Genomic DNA, 19,585 nt, shown 5'->3' on the forward strand with positions numbered 1-19,585 from the left:
AGGCCAATACTCTAACCACTGAGCCACACTGGCCAGGGTGCCTACTAATTTTTTAAAATAAAGGTAAGTGCATACAACATAAAATGTACTATCTTAACCTTTTTTTTTCCTCACTCGAGGATATTTTTTCATTTATTTTCAGACAGAGTGGGAGGGAAGGAGAGAAGGAGGGAGAGAGAGAGAGAGAGAGAGAGAGAGAGAGAGAAACATTGATGTGAGAGTGACACATCAATTTGTTGCCTCCCACACAACCCCGACCAGAGCCAGGGACTAAACCACAACCAAAGTAGGTGCCTTTGTCTGGAAATTGAACTCATGATTCTTTGGTCCACAGGCTGACACTCCAATCACCAAGCAAAACAGGCCAGGACCATCTTAACATTTTTAAGTGTACAATGCAGTTGTGCTAATTATATGCATGCTGTTTTTCAAGGGCACCTAGAACGTTTTCATCTGCTAAAGCTGAGATTCTGTAGACATTGAGCACCAACTCTTCTTTTCCCTCTTCTACTACTTACTCCTTCTAAGAATTTGACTATTAATATTTGTTTATTTGTGACTGGATTATGTCATTTAGCAAAATGCTCTCCAGGTTCATCCATGTTATAGCATATAACAAGATTTTATTCTTTTTAAGGCTAAATCATGTTTTATTTTGTATGTATATATCATATATGTATCATATACATATATGTATACACACACACACATATATATATAGGGTGTCCCAAAAAATGTATACACATTTTAACAGCTGATATCACACTTAATTTTCACTTCTTTCCAGGTTTAACTGATTTGAAATCATGGGTGAAGCCAGACTACGTTTTGAACAAAGAAAATTTATTCACTAGACTTTTTAATGGGGATACATAAAAGATATATTTTATGGTACAAAGCCAACAATAGTCAACAAATTGAGGGCAGCTATTGAAAGAGAATGCGCCCAAATATCAAAGGAAATTATTCTTGATGTTTGCTATTCCATTGCTTTGTCTTATCAGCAGTGTCTGGACCAGAACGGTTTGAAAATAGGCAATGATAAAAATAATTATTCATTTCTGTAGATTCTCTTCAATTTTGAAAATGAACTTATGTTAATAGACATTGACTTTATAATCATTCAAATTGTATATACCTTTTTCGAGGACACCCTGAATGTCACATTTTCTTTATCCATTTGCATGACACTTGACATTTGGGGTTTTTCTACCTCTGGGCTATTGTGAATAATGCTACAATGAACATGGGTGTACAAATATCTATTCAAGATCTTTTTAAAAAATATTTGAGCCCTGGCCGGTTTGGCTCAGCAGTTAGAGTGTCAGCCTGCAGTCCAGAGAGACCCAGGTTTGGTTCCCGCTAAGGGCATATACCTCGATTGCAGTTTGTCCCCGGCCCTGGTTGGGGGTCGTGAGGGTGGCAACCAGTCCATGTGTCCCTTTCATGTCGATGTTTCTCTCTCTCTCTCTTCCTCTCTCTCCCTCCCACTCTATCTGAACAAAAAAATGGAAAAATGTCCTCGCGTGAGGATAAAAAAAAATTCTTTTTAATATTTTGAATATATCCCCTGAATTGGGGTTCCTGAATCTTATGTTAATTTTATTTTTTACTTTTTTGAGTGGCTACTATTTTATATTGAAACTGTACTAATTTTTTTTTTATTGATTTTAGAGAAAGAGAAAGAAAAGGAGAGGGAGAGAGAGATAGAAACATCAATGATGGAGAGAACATTGTTGATTGGCCACCTCTGGCTTGCCCCCCACTGGAGATTTGGCCCAAACCTGGGCATGTGCCCTGACTGGGAATTGAACTGGTGACCTCTTGGTACATGGGTTGATGCTCAACCCATGAGCCACACCGGCCAGGAGGAACTGTACTAGTTTTCATTCTTACCACCATGCACAAGACTTCCACTTTCTCCACATACTTGCTAACACTTGTTATTTTATTTTTATTTTTTATAGTGGCCATCCAAGTGGGTATGAGGTAATGTGTCACTGTGATTTTAATTTGTATTGCCCTGATGATTAGTAATATTCAATATCTTTTTATATGCTTGTTGGCCATTTGGATAGCTTCCTTGGAGAAATTTTCCTTCTTCAAAGCTTAGTCTGGCTTCACCCATGATTTCAAATCAGTTAAACCTGGAAAGTAGTGAAAATTAAATGTTATCAGTTGTTAAAATGTGTACATTTTTTGGGACACCCTGTGTGTGTGTGTGTGTGTGTGTGTATAAATATATACATACATATATATACACACATATATATGTATATAATGTATACATACAAAATGAAATATTATTCAGCCTTAAATCTACTTGCATTAAATTTACTGAAGCCCTTTGCCCATTTTAAAATCTGGTTATTTTTGTTGTTGAGTTGTAGGTGTTTTTGTGTATTCTGAATATTAACCTCTTATCAGATATAGTGCTTACAAATGTTTTCTCCTATTCTGTAGGTTGCATTTTAATTCTTTTGATTATTTTCTTTAATGTGCAGAAATTTTTAATTTTGATGTAGTCCCATTTAAAAAAATATATTTTTTCTTTATTGATTTTAGAGAGAGAGGACGGGAGAGGGAGAGAGAGAGAGAAACATCAATGAGAGAGAACATCAATTGGCCACCTCTTGCAAGCCCCCACACTGGGGACTGGGCCCTCAACCCGGGCATGTGTCCTGACCAGGCATGGAACTGGCAACCTCTTGGTGCATGGGTCAATGCTCAACCATTGAGCTACCCTGGCCAGGCTTAGTCCCATTTTTTAATTTGTTATATTTTGCCTGTGCTTTGGTGTCATATCTAAGAAACCATTACCAAATTCAATGCCATTAAGCTTTCTCCTCATGTGTTCTTATATAGTTTAAGTTTTTGATACATTTTGAGATAATTTTTGTATATAATGTATGGTAAGTGTCGAGTTTTTCTACCACCATTTTTTTAAAAAATTATACTTTCCCCATTGTGTAGCCTTGGTACTATTGTCAAATATCATTTGACTAATATGCAGGAGCTTAGTTCTGGGCTCTAATCTGTTACTTTGATATGTGTGTGTATATGTATTCCAGTGCCATACTGTTTTTCTTACTGTGGTTTTGTAATATGTTTTGAAAACAGGAAGTGTGAGGCCTCTAGCTTTTTTTTTCCCTCTTAAGATTGTTTTTAGCTATTTGGGGGTACTTTGATATCTCATATAAATTTTAGAATATTTTTTCTGCAAAAAAAAATGCCATTTGGATTTTAATAAGACTTGCATTTAATCCGTAGATTACTTTGGTTAGTAATGACATTTTAACAATATTAAGTACAATTCATGAACATGGGTTGTCTTTCTATTTTTCTGTCTTCTTTAATTACTTTCAGCAATCTTATAGTTTTTCTGAAATATAATTGACATAAAGCACTGTATAAGTTTAAAGTGAATAGCATAATGACTTGAAATTATATTATATTATATTATGAAATAATTACCACAATAAGTTTAGTTACTATCCATCACCTCATATAGTTACAATTTTTTTCCTCATGAGGAGAACTTTTTAGATGTATTCTCTTAGCAACTTTCAAATATATTATACGGCAGTTTTAACTATAGTCATCATATTGTATATTATATCCCTAGAATTTATTTATCTTATAACTGGAAGTTTGTAGTTTAGGATTGCCTTTACACAGTTCCCTTACACTGAGCTCTCACTTCTGATGACCACAAATTTAATTTCTCTTCTATGAGTTTGATGATTTTAGATTTCATATATATGTGAAACCATGTGGTATTTGTCTTTCTATTTCTGACTTATTTCACTTAGTATAATGCCCTCAAGGTCCATCCATGTTGTTGCAAATGACAGGGTTTCCTTCTTTTTTATGGCTCAGTAATATTTTGTTATATATATGTATGACATACTCTTTATCCTTTTATCCTTTAGTGGACACTTAAGTTGTTTCCATGTTTTGACTATTGTAAATAATACTACAGCAAACATGGGGATGCAAATATCTCTGTGATATAATGATTTTATTACTTTCAGTTAAATACCCAGACATGGAATTGCTGGGTCAAAAGGTGATTCTACTTGCATTTTCCTGATGATTAAGTGATGCTGAGGATATTTTCATGCACCTATTGGCCATTTGAATATTGCCTTTGGGAAAATGTCTATTCAGGTCCTTCTCCATTTTTAATTGTATTATTATTACATTGAATATTATTATTGCATTGATATTGAGTTTGAGTTCTTTATATATTTTGGATATTAACCCCTTATCAGATATATGATTTGCAAGTATTTTCTAACATTTCATACATAGAAAAGTTTTGTTTTATTGTTAATTTATTTTGCTGTACAGAAGCTTTTTTGTTTGATAGCATCTCACTTGTTTATTTTATTTTTTAAACTAAAGATCATTTATTTGTTTTTCACTAAGACTTTATCTTAGGACATAATTAAACTGTGTTACTACCCTCCACCCAAACTTGAAGAAGGGTTAGTATAGTGAATGTTATCAAGTAGATATGAACAGTTTTTAAATGATTGAAAATGATTAACTTGACAAAGAAAAACTTCCTTCTAAATCATCATAAGAATCTTTAAGTAAAAAAAGAGAAAAAAAGGAGGTGATGGAAGTTCATATTGAACAAGATCCTCACATTTCATCTAACACATTCAATCCTGGCTAGAATGTACCAAAATGGAAACAGGATTACTGTAATACAAAACTTCCACTATAAATTGCTATACACACCTGTGTTTCAAGCCCACCCCCAACCCCCAGTGCTTCCAACACAACTATTTTTCAGCCTGTTGGGCCTGCCGATGAAGGAGTACATAGATCTTCTCTTTAATCCAATCTTTGTTATAAGGCTGGTATGTCTGGGTATCAGCTTGGTAAACAAGACAGCTAAGGTCTGCCAGATCATCAATAAAATCAAACAACTAGCTGATATCATATGTAATAGAGAGGCTGTTGGGATTCATTCTCTTCAGATGTTCTTCATACATTTTACAAACACCTTCCATGCATTCATTCACTGATTCATAGCATAAGTTCTGCCTTCTGGCCTCCTGGTAGGCTATACCAGTAAAATGGTGTGAGACATAGCACCAAACTCTTTCACTGCATCTGCCGCCAACACCACTGTCAAACACACACTTGTTTATTTTTTAATTTGTTCCTTGTGCTCTAGGTGTTATATGTATAAAATCATTACCAAGACCCATGTCAAGGAGTCTTTTTGTATGTTTTCTTCTACTTTTATGGTTTCAGGTTTTACATTTAAGTCTTTAATCCTTGAGTTAATATTTGTGAGTGGTATAATATAGTGGTCTATTTTCATTTATTGAAGAGATTGTTTTTTTCCTCTGAATATTCTTGGCTTCATTGTCAAATATGAATTGACCATATAAGCATGTATTTATTTCTATGCTCTTTATTCTGTTCCATTGTCTATATATCTGTTTTTATGCCAGTACTATGCTCTTTGGATTAATATAGCTCTATAATATAGCTTAAAGTCAGGAAGTGTAAAACATTCTGCTTTGTTCTTCTTTCTCAGGATTTCTTTGGTTGTTAGGGTCTTTGGTGGTTTCATTAAAATTTCAGGTTTTCTTTTCCTACTTCTATAAAAAGTTCAGTTAGACTCTTTATGAGGATTGAATTGAATCTATAGGTGGCTTTGGGTATTTTGGACAATTTAACAATGTTAATTCTTTCCATTTATGAAAGGCTATGTTTCCATTTATTTATGTCTTTTAAAATTTCTTTTATCATTTGCCCATATATTCAAGGGCTTACTTTCATCAGTGTCTAGTAGTTTTCAGAGTAGAGGTCTTTCACCTCTTTGGCTAAATTTACTTTGGTTAAATTTTAAAAGTATTTTATTGTTTTAATGCTACTATAAATAAAATTCTTTTTTTCTTTTTTCAGATAATTTGTTCTTACCTCCTTTGTCATAGATTAATTGACTATATAAATGAGGATTTATTTCTGGGCTTTCTATTCTATTCCATTTTTCTATATATCTGGTGTGTGTGTGTGTGTGTGTGTGTGTGTGTGTGTGTGTGTGTTTATGCCAGTAGTATGCTGTTTTGATTACTGTAGCCCTGTGGTATAGTTTGAAATCTAGAACTATGATACCTCCCACTTTGTTCTTTCTTAAAGTTGCTTTGGCTATTCAGGTCTTTTGTGGTTCCACATAAATTTTACGGCTAGTTCTACTTCTGAGAAGAGTTCCAATAGTATTTTAATAAGGATTACATTAAATATTTAGACTGCTTTAGGTAGTAAGGATGTTTAAAAAATATGAATCCTGCCCTGGCTGGTTTGGCTCAGCAGTTAAGAGTCGGCTTGTGGACCAGAGAGTCCTGGGTTCGGTTTCCACTAAGGGCACGTACCTCGGTTGTAGTTTGTTCCCGGTCCCGGTTGGCATCCTGTGGGTGGCAACCACTCAATGTGTCTCTCTCACATTGATTTTCCTCTCTCTCTCTTCCCTCCTCTCTCCCTCCTGCTATACCTAAAGATAAATGCAAAAATGTCCTCAGGTGAGGGTTAAATATATATATAAATCCTTCCACTCTATGAATAAGGTATATCCTTCCATTTATTTGTATCCTCTTCAATTTTTTTCTTCAGTGTCAGAATATAGGTCTGTCACCTCTTTGGTTAAATTTATTCCCAGGTATTTTATGCTTTTTAATGCAATTGTAAATGGGATAATTTTTGTAATTTCTCCTTCTTGAATTTTGTTATTAAAGTATAGAAGCACATTAGGAATAAATTTAAGCAGGCAGGTAAAAGATCTGTACTCAGAAAATTATAAGATGCTGAAGAAAGAAATTGAGGAAAATACAAATAACTGGAGGCCTATACTGTGTTCATTGATAGAAAGAATTAACATCATTAAAATGTTCATATTACCCAAAGCAACCCACAGATTCAATGCAATTCCTATCAATATACTAATGACATATTTCACAGAACTAGAACAAATGTTTCAAAAATTTATATGGAACCAGAAAAGGTCCCAAATAGCAACAGTGATCTTGCGAAAGAAGAACAAAGTTGGAGGAATCATGCTACCTGATATCAAACTATACTACAAAGACACAGTAATCAAAACAGCATGGTGCTGGCATTAAAACAGGCATACACAACAATGGAATAAAATAGAGAGCTCAGAAATAAACCAATGCCTTTATAGTCAATTAATATTTGACAAAGGAGGTAAAAGCACAATAGACTAAAGATAGTGTACTGAATAAATGATGTTGGGAAACTTTGAAAGATACGTGCAATAAATAAATAAATTAGACCACCTTCTTACACCACACATAAGAATAAACTTAACTGTTACAGTCAAAACCATAAAGATCCTAGAAGAAAAATAGGCAGTAGAATCTCAGACATTTCTTGTAGCAATATTTTTTCTGATATAGGCAAGGGGAAAAAAAGAAAAAGTAAACAAATGGGACTACATCAAACTAAAGATCTTTGCACAGAATGGAAATGACCAACAAAATGAAAAGACAACCCACTGAATAAGAGAACATATTCATCAGTGACACATCTGATAAGGGGTTAATAATCAAAATTTATAAAGAAGGACTTCTGGTCAAGATGGTGGTGTAGGTAAATGTGGTCTCAAGACCTCCTAACACCACATCAAAGTTACAACTAAACTACAGAACAACCATCATTCAGAGCCACCTGAAATCAAGCTGAATGGAAGTCCTACAACTACAAAATTAAAGAAGAAGCCGCATTGAGACTGGTAGGAGGGGCGGAGGTGGGCAGGCTAGTCCCACACCCACGTGTGGCGGATAAAAATCAGGAAAATACCTCGGCTGGGAAGGTCCTCCCTGAGAACTGAGGGGTCCCTGTCCCACACCAGGCACCCAGCTTAGGGTTCCAGTGCCCGGAAAAGAAGTCCCCATAACTTCTGGCTGGAAAACCAGCGGGAACTGAGGCTCAGGGAGGTTGAGGCGGCTGGAGCCTCAGGCAGCTTCTCTTAAAGGGCCTACGCAGGGACTTATCAGACTCACTCCCTCTCAACTTGGAGGGAAGGCAGCTCGAGGGCTACCAGAGATATACAGGGAAGAACTGAGCTGTTTGGCACTGGAGCAAGGGCTGGAGAAGGGGCTTTCTCCTGGACAGACATGCTGTCAGAGGCCTTTGTTCCTTTGGTGAGCCCTTCCCTGGGGCGTCAGACAGCTGCCATATCTGGGACTCCAGCAACCTGACTCACACTGTTTGCCTCACCCTGGTGATTCCCCGAGGCCCTGCCTCACCCAACCTTCAGGCCCACCCAAGATGTTGCCAGTTGCTTTACCGTAGGATTGTCCTGTATCAGATCCTGCTTCAACTTTTCCTAAATTCTTTCAAACACGCAGCATCTGGTCTTAGCTAACCTCATACCTCTTGTTAAGTAATACATTGAAACAAACACAGGGAGGCAGCCAAAATGAGGAGACAAATAAACAGGTCCCAAATCAAAGAACAGAACAAAATGCCAGGAAAAGAACTAAGCGAAATGGAGATAAGCAACCTAACAGATGCTGAGTTCAAAATACTGCTTATAAGGATGTTCATTTAATTAAAATGAACTTAGTGTGAACCTCAGCAGACTTAGTAAGGGCCTCAAGAGCATAAAATTGGACCTGTCAGAAATGAAGGAGGCACTAACTGAAATAAAGAATAATTTACACAGATTCAAAAGTAGAGTAGGTAAAGCCAAGAAGCAAACCATCGATTTGGAATATAAGGAAGTAAAAAACACCCAATCAGAACAGCAAAAAGAAAAAAGAATCCAAAAAAATGAGAATAGTGTAAGGAGCCTCTGGGACAACTTCAAGCGTGCCAACATTTGCATCTTGGGGTTGCCAGAAGGAGAAGAGAGAGAACAAGAAATCGAAACCCTATTTAAAACAATAATGGCAGAAAATTTCCCTAACTTGGTGAAGGAAACAGACATACAAGTCCAGGAAGCACAGAGAGTCCCAAACAAGATAAACTCCAAGAGGCCCACACCAAGATACATTATCATCAAAATGCAAAAGGTTCAAGACAAAGAGAGAATATTAAAAGCAGCAAGAGAAAGGCAGCTAGTTACCTACAAAGGAGTTCCCATAAGACTGTCAGCTGATTTCTCAAAAGAAACTTTGCAGGCCAGAAGGGAGTGGCAAGAAATATTCAGAGTGATGAAAGCAAAAACCTACAACCAAGATTACTCTATCCTGCAAAGCTGTCATTTAAAATCGATGGCCATATAAAGATTTTCCCAGACAAGGAAAAGCTAAAGGAGTTCATCACCACCAAGCCATTATTATATGTAATGTTGAAGGGTCTTCTTGAAGAAAAAGATAAAAAATATGAACAAACAAAATGTCAATGAATATATATCTATTGACAATTGAATTTACAAACAAAATGAACAAGCAGAACAGAAACATTCTCATTAGATATAGAGAACATTTTGTTGGTTTCCAGATGGGAGGGGGTTTGGGGGAATGGGTGAAAAAGGTGAAAGAATTAAAAAGTACAAACTGGTTGCTAGACTGACAAACCTCAAAGGGAAGGGGGGTTGGGGGTGGGAAGAAATAAACCAAAGAAATTATATGCATATATGCATAACCAATAGACACTGACAACAGTATGGGGAAAGGCAGGAGGGGGATGAGAGTCAGGAGGAGGGGGTAAATGGGGGAAAAATGATGAACATTTGTAATACATTCAACAATAAAGATTTTAAAAATTTATAAAGAACACCAAAAAAAAGAAAAATCCAGTTTAAAAATGGGCAAAAGACATGAATAGATACTTCTCCAAAGAGGACATACAGACAGCCAATAGACATATGAAAAGATGCTCAACATCACTAATCATCAGAAAAATGCAAATTAAAACTACAATGAAATATCACCTCACATATCTCAGAATGGCTATCATCAATAAATCAACAAAGAGTAAGTATTGGCAAGGATGTGGAGAAAAGAGAACCATGTGCACAGTTGGTGGGAATGCAGAGTGGTGTAGCCACTGTGGAAAGCAGTATGAAGTTACCTCAAAAAATTAAAAATGGAACCGCCTTATGACCCAGCAATTCCATTTCTGGGAATTTATCCAAAGAAACCCGATGCCCTGGCCAGTTTGGCTCAGTGGTTGGAGTGTCGTCCTGTAGGCCAGAGGAAAGACTGTCTATACCCCTGTGTTCATTGCAGTGTTATTTACAATAGTCAAGATTTAGGAGCAGCCCAAGTGTCCATTAGTAGATGAATGGATAAAAAAGATGTGGTACATTTACTCTGCCATAAAAAAGAAAATTTTACCTTTTGCAACAGCATGGATGGACCTGAAGAACATTATGCTAAGTGAAATAAACCAGTCAGAGAAAGACAAGTACTGTATGATTTTACTCATATGTGGAATTTAATGAGCAAACTGAACTACCAAGCAAAATAGAGATAGACTCGTAATAGGGATCAGGTAGACAGTTGTGGTGATGCAGGGAAGGCTGCAGGAATTGAACAAAAAAGAAAAAAAAGAGAACTCAAGGACATGGACAACAGTTTGGTAATTGGGAGGGGGGCATAGAAGGGATAAATGATGATAGAAAAAATTAAATTTTATAAGAAAATAAATAAAATATAGAAGCACAACTGATTCCTGCATATTAGTTCTTTATCTTGCAACATTACTAAATTAATTTATTCCAATAATTTTCTGGCTAAGGACACATACCTAGGTTGTAGTTAGATCCCTAGATCTGGTTGGGGTCATGTAGGAGGTGGCCAGTCAATGTGTCTCTCTCTCTCCCTTCCTCCCTCCCTCCCACTCTACCTGAAAAATCAATGGAAATCCTCATGAGGATTAAAAAATAATAATAAAAGTATTTTGAATGTACATGGTCTAAACATATCAAGTAAAAGGCAAAGCAAACAATTTTTAAAATCAAGAGTACTTATATTTATATAAGATATAATGATCCTAAGTGTGTATGTATCAAACAACAGAGGTTCAAAACACATGAAGCAAAAACTTAGTGAACTCAAAGAAGAAATCCACAATTATGGTTGAGGATTTAAACAGCCTCTCTTAGCAACTAATAGAACTATTAGACAGAAAATCAGCCAGGATGTAGAAGTTCTTAACAACACAATTTACCAAGATAAATGATGTGGATAGAACTCTCCATCCAACACTATCAGTTCATGAAACATTCAGCAAGACAGGCTTTATCTAGGGACTTAATCAAACCCCAACAATTTTTTTTAATATTAAAAAATATTATATGGTATCAAACTAGGAATCAATAATAATAGAAAGGGAAGAGAAAATCTATAAACAATTAGAAATTAAACAACACACTTCTAAAAGGAAATAGAAAATACATAAAGCCAAGTGAAAATAGAACTACAAAATATTAAACATATAGGATGCAGTAAATTTTGTTCTCTAGTAGTTTTCTTTACTATGAAGTTTATTGACATGTACAGCTCATGTACATATGGAAGATACCCAGGGAAACTTAGTACCTCCCTGAAATGGCCTAAACCACCAGCTTAAATACCATTTTCAGCTGAAGACAAAGTAAAGAAATTGAGGGGTGAGGAGGCCAGTTATGGGAGGTTATCAGGAGTAGCCTGGTAAATAAGAATAAGGTTTATCATGTAGGTTTAATCCATTTCCATTGATAGGACCAGAGAGGGGAGTCCCCTTACAAATGATTTTTCTATCAGTGTTAATATCCTTCACAAAAGGGCAGCTTTCACTCTGTTTTCTTCCAATGTCTGCTGTTAATAAAAAATAAACAGCTCAAGATAATCCTTATAAACAAAGAGATACATTTTGGGGTGATCTATTCTGCCATCCTTTACTTATGTCAGGTTGACAGCAGCCTTAGAAAAGCCCATCCCTCAAGCTATGAGCAGTGGTAAATATTCCCAGAGGCACCGCTTCCCTGAGCACTAGGGATGAAGTGAATCCCAGGCCCAGAATGTTGCAGCCAGCTGGCATACCCCTGGGGAGCATGGTTCATTCCCTACAGATACAGAAAAAAGGGTGTTATTCTTATTAGTTTCAGTAGATGGTAACAATTTCCAAATTCCCACAGAAATGCTCTGTGTCTGGCAGCAACTCTGAGGACTAGGGCCCTATTTAGGAGTAGGCTTAGCAGGAAACACTTGTTGAGCTTATCAAGACACCTGTCAACTGAACCCTAGGCTAACACAGCTGCTTCTATCTGCTTTCCAGGAAGGAGATGAGTAAATGTCCTCTTAGGCAATCCTTCCCCCCAACTCCCAAGTTAGAGATTGTTCTACTTCTGCAGGTAACATGAAAATTAGGCCTGGAGGGAAATGATCTGATAGCACCTCTTCTTGAAATCAGTCCTTGCATCTGGATGTTACAAACTCCCACCCAACGCCTCAAAACCCACTGGTGAGTCAGCTTCTTCACTAGGGCTATGAGGCTTCAGAGCCCTGGGTGGGCATGATGCCAGCATTATCAGGGTTCAGGAACCCAACGGTCCACAACCCACTGTGGGTTCTTGGCTTTGCACAAGAAAGAATTCAAATTCAAACAGAGAATTTAAATTGGAAGTAAGTTTATAGAGCAGAGAGGATAAGCAAGAAAAGCCCTCCACAAACAGAGTGGTGGACTCTCCTCACAAGAAAAGGAAGAGACCCAACCATCTCTAGTATATGAGCTTCTATCTGTTTGTAGTTTGTATAGAAATTTTCTTGTATTGGGAAATAGAGAGTGAAAAAAATCATTGGGATTGACTTTAACCTTTACAATTACATTTTGTATTTACCTTATATGATATGGATAAACAAGAAGGTATCAGTAGGTAGCTATTAATCAATCTTTGCAGGAATTTTCTTTGTTCCAGAGGCACCTCGTGGTCTGCTTGCATCTCTGTTATGGAAAAGACTCAGACAGAACACTGGAGAAAGCAGAGTTTCCTTTATTTATGCATGCTGACCAAGAGGAGGCAGTATCCAAATTCTGGACCCCAAGCTGCAGGGCATGCCGAGCTTTATAACGGGCTGGGCGGACATTCTTTTTTATTATTATTATTAATTATTGTATTGTTTTATTTATTTAATTATTTATTTATTTTTCTTATAATTAAATTATTTTTTTACAGGTGCTTCTTCTTTTTCCCCCACTGATTCCCCCCTCACCTTCCCTTTCCACCCTCTCTCCAGCTTTGTTGTCCCTGTCCATTGTTCATGCATACAGGCATATAAGTTCTGTGGTTTATCTCTCCCCCCCACCTCCTCTTCTGGGGATAGTCAGTCTGTACCCCACATCCACGTCTTTGAGACTACGCCATTCTTCAGACTGTTATGTTCATTATATTCCACAAATAAGTGAGATCATATGATATTTGTCTTGCTCTGTTTTGCTTAGGATGACACTTTCCAGGTCATACCATGTCCTCGCAAAGGATAAGAGATCTTTCTTTCTTACAGCTGCATAGTACTCCATTGTGTATATGTACCACTGCTTTTTTATCCATTTGTCTACTGATGGACACTTGGGCTGTTTCCAGATCTTAGCTATTGTAAATAGTGCTGCTACAGACTTGGGGGTACATATATTCTTTCTGATTGGTGTTTTAGGCTTCTTGGGTATATTCCCAGAAGTGGGATTACTGGTTCAAATGGAATTCAATTTTTAATTTTTTGAGGTAACACCATATTGTTTTCCACAGTGCCTACACCAGTCTGCATTCCCACCAGCAGTGTACTAGAGTCCCCTTTTCTCCACACCCTCGCCAACACTTGTTGTTTGATGATTTGTTGATGGTGGCTGTTCTGACAGGTGTGAAGTGATACCTCATTGTTGTTTTAATTTGCATCTCCCTGATGATTAGGGATGTCGAGCATTTCTTATATGTCTCTTATCCATTCGTATATCCTGTTTGGAGAGTTGTCTAGTTCCTCTGCCCATTTTTTAATTGGGTTCTTTGTCTTCCTTTTGTGGAGTTGTATGAGCACTCTATATGTATTGGAAATTAACCCCTTATCTGATATATCATTGGCAATTATGCTCTCCCATACAGTGGGTAGCTTTTCCGTTTTGATGATTGTATCTTTTGCTGTGCAGAAGCTTTTGAGTTTGATGTAGTCCCATGTGTTCATTTTCTTCTTTGTTTCTGTTGCCTTAGGTGATGTATCAGTGAAAATTCTGCTGTGTATGATGTCTGAAATTTTGTTGCCTACTCTTTTTTCTAGGATTTTTACAGATTCATGAGTCACATTTAATAAACATCCATTTTGACTTTATTTTTGTGTAGGGTGTAAGTTGATGGTCTAGTTTCATTTTTCGGCAAGTAGCTGTCCAATTTTCCCAGCACCATTTATTAAAGAGGCTGTCCTTACTCCACTGTACGCTCTTGCCAACTTTGTCAAATATTAATTGAGCATATTGCCTTGGGTCCATTTCTGGGTTCTCTGTTCTGTTCCACTGGTCTCTATGCCTGTTCTTGTGCCAGTTCCAGGCTGTTTTGATTACAGTGACTTTGTAGTATATGTGGTAATGTGCTTCCTCCAACGTTGTTCTTCTTTTTTGATTGCTGTGGCTATTCGAGGTCTTTTTGGGTTCTATATGAACTTTTGAAGTATTTGTTCTAATTCTGTGAAGTATGCCATTGGTATTTTGGTGGGGATTGCATTGAATCTATAGATTGCTTTGGGTAATATGGACATTTTAATGATGTTAATTTTTCCAATCCATGAACAAGGTATGTGCTTCCATTTTTTATATCTTCCTCTATTTCTTTATTCAATGACCTGTACTTTTCTGCAAATAGGTCCTTTATTTCTTTGGTTAAGTTTATTTCTAGCTATCTTAATTTTTTTTGCCGCAATGATAAATGGGATTGTTTTTTTTAGTTTCTCTTTCTGTGAGTTTATCATTGGTGTATAAAAATGTCATCGATTTCTTGACGTTAAGTTTGTATCCTGCTACTTTTCCAAATTCATTTATTAAGTCTCGTAAATTTTTGATGGAGTCTTTGGGGTTTTCTTTTTATAGTATCATGTCATCTGCAAATAATGACAGTTTCACTTCCTCCTTTCCAATTTGGATCCCTTTTATTTTTCTTTCCTGTCTGATTGCTGTGGCTAAGACTTCCAGTACTATGTTAAATAAGAGTAGTGAAAGTGGACATCCCTGTCTTGTTCCTGTTCTTAAGGGAACTGCTTTTAGTTTCTGCCCATTGAGTATAATGTTGGCTGTAGGTCTTTCATATATGGCCTTTATTATGTCTAGATATGATCCCTCTATTCCCACACTGCTAAGGATTTTGTCGAAGTCTTTTTCAACATCTATTGATATGATCATGTGGTTTATTTTTTTTTTCTTTTCAAATCTTTATTTTTGGATGTAAAATGTATTACAGATGTTCCACATTTTTCCCCCATTGACCCTCTCCTCCCCACTCCCACCACCCTCTCACCTTTTCCCACACTATTGTCTGTGTCCATTGGTTATGCATATAAGTTCTTTGGTTTATTTCTTCCCACTCTCCCAACCCCTTTCCCTTTGAGGTTTGTCAGTCTAGCAATGAGTTTGTGCTTCTTAATCCCTTCACCATTTTCACCCATTCCCACAACCCCCTTCCCAACTGGCAACCAACAAAATGATCTCTGTATCTATGAGAATGTTTCTGTTCTTCCTGTTCATTTTGTTTGTAGATTCCATTGTTGATAGATATGTATTCATTGCCATTTTGTTTCTTCATACATTTTATCTTTTTCTTCAAAAAGACCCTTCATCATTTCATATAATAACGGTTTGGTAGTGATGAACTCCTTTAACTTTTTCTTGTCTGGGAAAGTTTTTATATGTCCATCGATTCTAAATGACAGCTTTGCAGGATAGAGTAATTTTGGTTGTAGGTTCTTGCTTTTCATCACTCTAAATATTTCTTGCCACTCCCTTCTGGCCTGCAAAGTTTCTTTTGAGAAATCAGCTGACAGCCTAATGGGTACTCCCTTGTAGGTAAATAGCTGCCTTTCTCTTGCTGCTTTTAAGATTCTCTCTTTGTCTTGAACCTTTTGCATTTTGATGATGATGTGTCTTGGTGTGGACCTCTTGGGGTTCATCTTGTTTGGGACCCTCTGTGCTTCCTGGACTTGTATGTCTGTTTCCTTCACCAAGTTAGGAAAGTTTTCTGCCATTATTGTTTCAAACAGGTTTTCGATTTCTTGTTCTCTCTCTTCTTCAGGCAGCCCCAAGATGCGAATGTTGGCACGCTTGAAGTTGTCCCAGAGGCTCCTTACACTCTCCTCATTTTTTTGGATTCTTTTTTCTTTTTGCTGTTCTGATTGGGGATTTTTTGCTTCCTTATATTCCAAATCGATGGTTTGCTCCTTGGATTTACATACTCTATTATTGAAGCTGTGTAAATTATTCTTTATTTCAGTTAATGCCTCCTTTAATTCTAACTGTGTATCCATGATTTCTAACTGGTCCTTTTTTATGCTCTTGAGGCCCTCCCTAAGTTCACTGAGGTTCTCACTAAGTTCATTGAGCATCCTTATAAGCAGTATTTTGAACTCAGTATCTGTTAGATTGCTTATCTCCCTTTCGCTTAGTTCTTTTATTGGGGTTTTGTTCTGCTCTTTCATTTGGGACCTGTTTCTTTGTATCCTCATTTTGGCTGCCTCCCTGTGTTTGTTTCTGTGTATTACTTAATGAGTGGTATGGGGCTCGCTGAGACCCGATGCTGCTCATTTGAAAGAATTTAGGAAAAACCTGAAGCAGGATCCAAGACCGGCCAATCCTATGGTTAAGCAAGTGGCAACAGCTTGGGTGGGCTTGAAAGTTGTGTGGGGCGGGGCGGGGCCTCGGGGAGTCAGCAGGGCGGGGCTACCAGTGTGAGCCAGGTTGCTGGAGTCCCAGATATGGCTTCTGTCTGCCGCCCCCGGGGAAGGGCTCACCAAAGGAACAAAGGCCTCTTACAGCACGTTTGTCCCCGAGGAAGCCCCCTCTCCAGCCCTCGCTCCAGTGCCAAACAGCTCAGTTCTTCCCTGTATGTCTCTGGCACCCTTCGAGCTGCCTCCCCTCCGAGCTTAGAGGGAGAGAGTCCGATAAGTCCATGCGCCGGCCCTTTAGGGAGCTGCCTGGGGCTCCAGCCAGGTCAGCTTCCCTGAGCCTCAGTTTCCACTGGTTTTTCCATCCAGAAGTTATGGGGACTTCTCTTCCTGGCACTGGAACCCTGGACGGGGCACCTGGTGTGGGATGGGGACCCCTCAGTCCTCAGGAAGGATCTTCCCAGCCGCGGGAGCCTCCTGATTTTTATCCACCTCGCTTGGGTGTGGGACCAGCATGTCTCACCGCCGCGCACCGCTGCCACCCACCACGCTGCCGCCCGTCCTACCAGTCTGGATGTAGCTGCTTTTTTTTTTTTAATTCCGTAGTTGTACAACTTCCATTCAGCTTGATTTCAGGCGCTTTTGAATGATGGTTGTTCTGTAGTTTAGTTGTCACTTTGATGTGGTTGTGGGAGGACGCGATACCGCATTTACCTACGCCACCATCTTGACCGGAAGTCGATCATGTGGTTTTTATTCTTCATTTTGTTTATGTGGTGTATCACATTTATTGATTTGCAAATATTGTACCATCCTTGCATCCCTGAGATGAATCCCACTTGGTAATGGTGAATAATTTTTTTGATATGTTGCTGGATCCGATTTCCTTGTATTTTGTTCCGGATTTTGGCGTCTATGTTCATCAGGGATATTGGCCTGTAGATTTCTTTCTTTGTAATGTCTTTTTCTGGTTTTGGAATTAGAATTATGCTGGCCTCATAAAATGAATTTGGAAGTCTTCCTTCTTCTTGAATTTTTTGAAATAGTTTAAGGAGAATGGCTGTTAGTTCCATTTTGAATGTTCGGTAAAACTCCCCCATGATGCCATCTGGGCCTGGGCTTTTGTTTGCTGGAGTCTTGATTACATCTTTAATTTCTTCTGTTGTTACTGGTCTGTTCAAGTTTTCTATCTTCCCAGTCCAGTTTTGGGAGACTATGTGTTTCTAAAAAATTGTCCATTCTTCTTAGATTGTTGAATTTCTTGCCATATAATTGTTCATAGTAGTTATTGACGATCTTTTGTGTTTCTGTGGTGTCAGTTGTTACTTCTCCTTTTTCATTTCTGATTTTTGTATTTGGGACCTCTCTCTTTGTTTCTTGGTGAGTCTAGCTAAGGGTCCATCAATCTTGTTTATCTTTTTGAAAAACCAGCTCTTTGTTTCATTGATCCTTTGAATTTTTTTTTTTTTTTGGACTCTATGTCATTTATTTCAGCTTTGATTATTACTATTTTATTTCTTCTACTTGCTCTAGGGTTTACTTTTTGTTTGCTTTCTAGTTCTTCAAGTTGTGAGGTTAGGTAGTGTATTAGGGATTTTTCTTGCTTCTTGTGGTAGACCTGTAGTGCTATGAACTTCCCTCTCAGAACTGCTTTCACTGTATCCCACAGGTTTTGTGTTGTTGTGTGTTCATTTTCATTGTTTTCCAGGAAGTTTTTAATTTCTTCCTTGATCTCCTCATTGACCCATTCGTTATTTAATAACATGCTAATTTGGTTCCATGTATTCAAATGTCTTTGCATGTTCTTGTTGCAATTGATTTTTAGTTTCATGCCATTGTGATCTGAGAAGATGCTTGAGATGATTTCAATCTTCTTGAACTTGTAGAGAGTTAGTTTATGTCCTAACATGTGGTCTATCTTTGAGAATGTCCCATGTGCCCTTGAGAAGAATGTAAGTTCTGTAGTTTTGGGGTGTAATTCTCTGTAGATATTTATTAAATCCATTTGGTTTAGTGCTTCATTTAGAGTTTCTGTTTCCTTGCTAATTTTTTGTCTAGAGGATCTATCCAGTGATGTCCGTGGGGTTTCGAAGTTTCCTGCTATGATTGTATTGCTATTGATTTCTCCTTTAAAGTCTTCCAGAAGATTTTTGATATATTTTGGTGTTCCTATATTGGATGCATATATGTTTATCAAGGTTATATCTTCCTGTGAGATAGATCCTTTCAATATTATGTAGTGGCCTTCTTCGTCTCTAGTTATGGTCTTCATTTTGAAATCTAATTTATCAGATATGAGTATTGCTACCCCAGCTTTTTTTCCTTTCCATTTTCTTTGAAGATTTTTTTTCAATCCCTTCATTTTCAACCTATGTGAGTCTTTTGTTGTGAGGTTGGTCTCTTGTAAACAATTTATAGATGAGTCATGCTTTCTTATTCAATCAGCTACTCTGTGTCTTTTTATTGGAGCATTCAATCCATTTACATTTAAGGTGATTGATATGTACTTATTTATTGCCATTTTTGTTTAGTGTGGTTCGATTTTTCTTTCTATTTCTCCTGCTAATTACAACAGTCCTTTTAATATTTCTTGCAGTTCTGGTGTGGTGCTAATATATTCCCTTAGCCTTTTTGTTTGTTTGTTTGGGAAGCACTTTATTTGACCTTGTATTTTGAATGATAGCCTTGCTGGGTAGAGTAGTCTTGGATTCAGATCCTTGTTTTTCATGACCTTGATTACCTCATGCCATTCCCTT

The 19,585-nt window shown here is 37.4% G+C and overlaps 1 long non-coding RNA gene and 1 pseudogene across 4 annotated transcripts in view; one reads left to right on the plus strand and one right to left on the minus strand.

Annotated features, from left to right (window-relative positions):
- Positions 1-4,793: 4,793 nt before the first annotated feature.
- LOC118615970 lies at positions 4,794-5,104 on the minus strand (annotated as a pseudogene).
- Positions 5,105-12,332: 7,228 nt separating this feature from the next.
- The window catches only part of LOC118615971, a 29,714-nt gene continuing 22,461 nt past the window's right edge, over positions 12,333-19,585 (plus strand). For all 4 annotated transcript variants that reach the window (XR_004956509.1, XR_004956511.1, XR_004956512.1 and 1 more), the window contains exon 1: positions 12,333-12,438. This is a non-coding gene — a long non-coding RNA (uncharacterized LOC118615971). The remainder of the gene's footprint in view (positions 12,439-19,585) is intronic.

The sequence above is a fragment of the Molossus molossus genome, unplaced genomic scaffold (assembly GCF_014108415.1).
Source record: "Molossus molossus isolate mMolMol1 unplaced genomic scaffold, mMolMol1.p scaffold_m16_p_4, whole genome shotgun sequence".
NCBI lineage: Eukaryota > Metazoa > Chordata > Mammalia > Chiroptera > Molossidae > Molossus > Molossus molossus.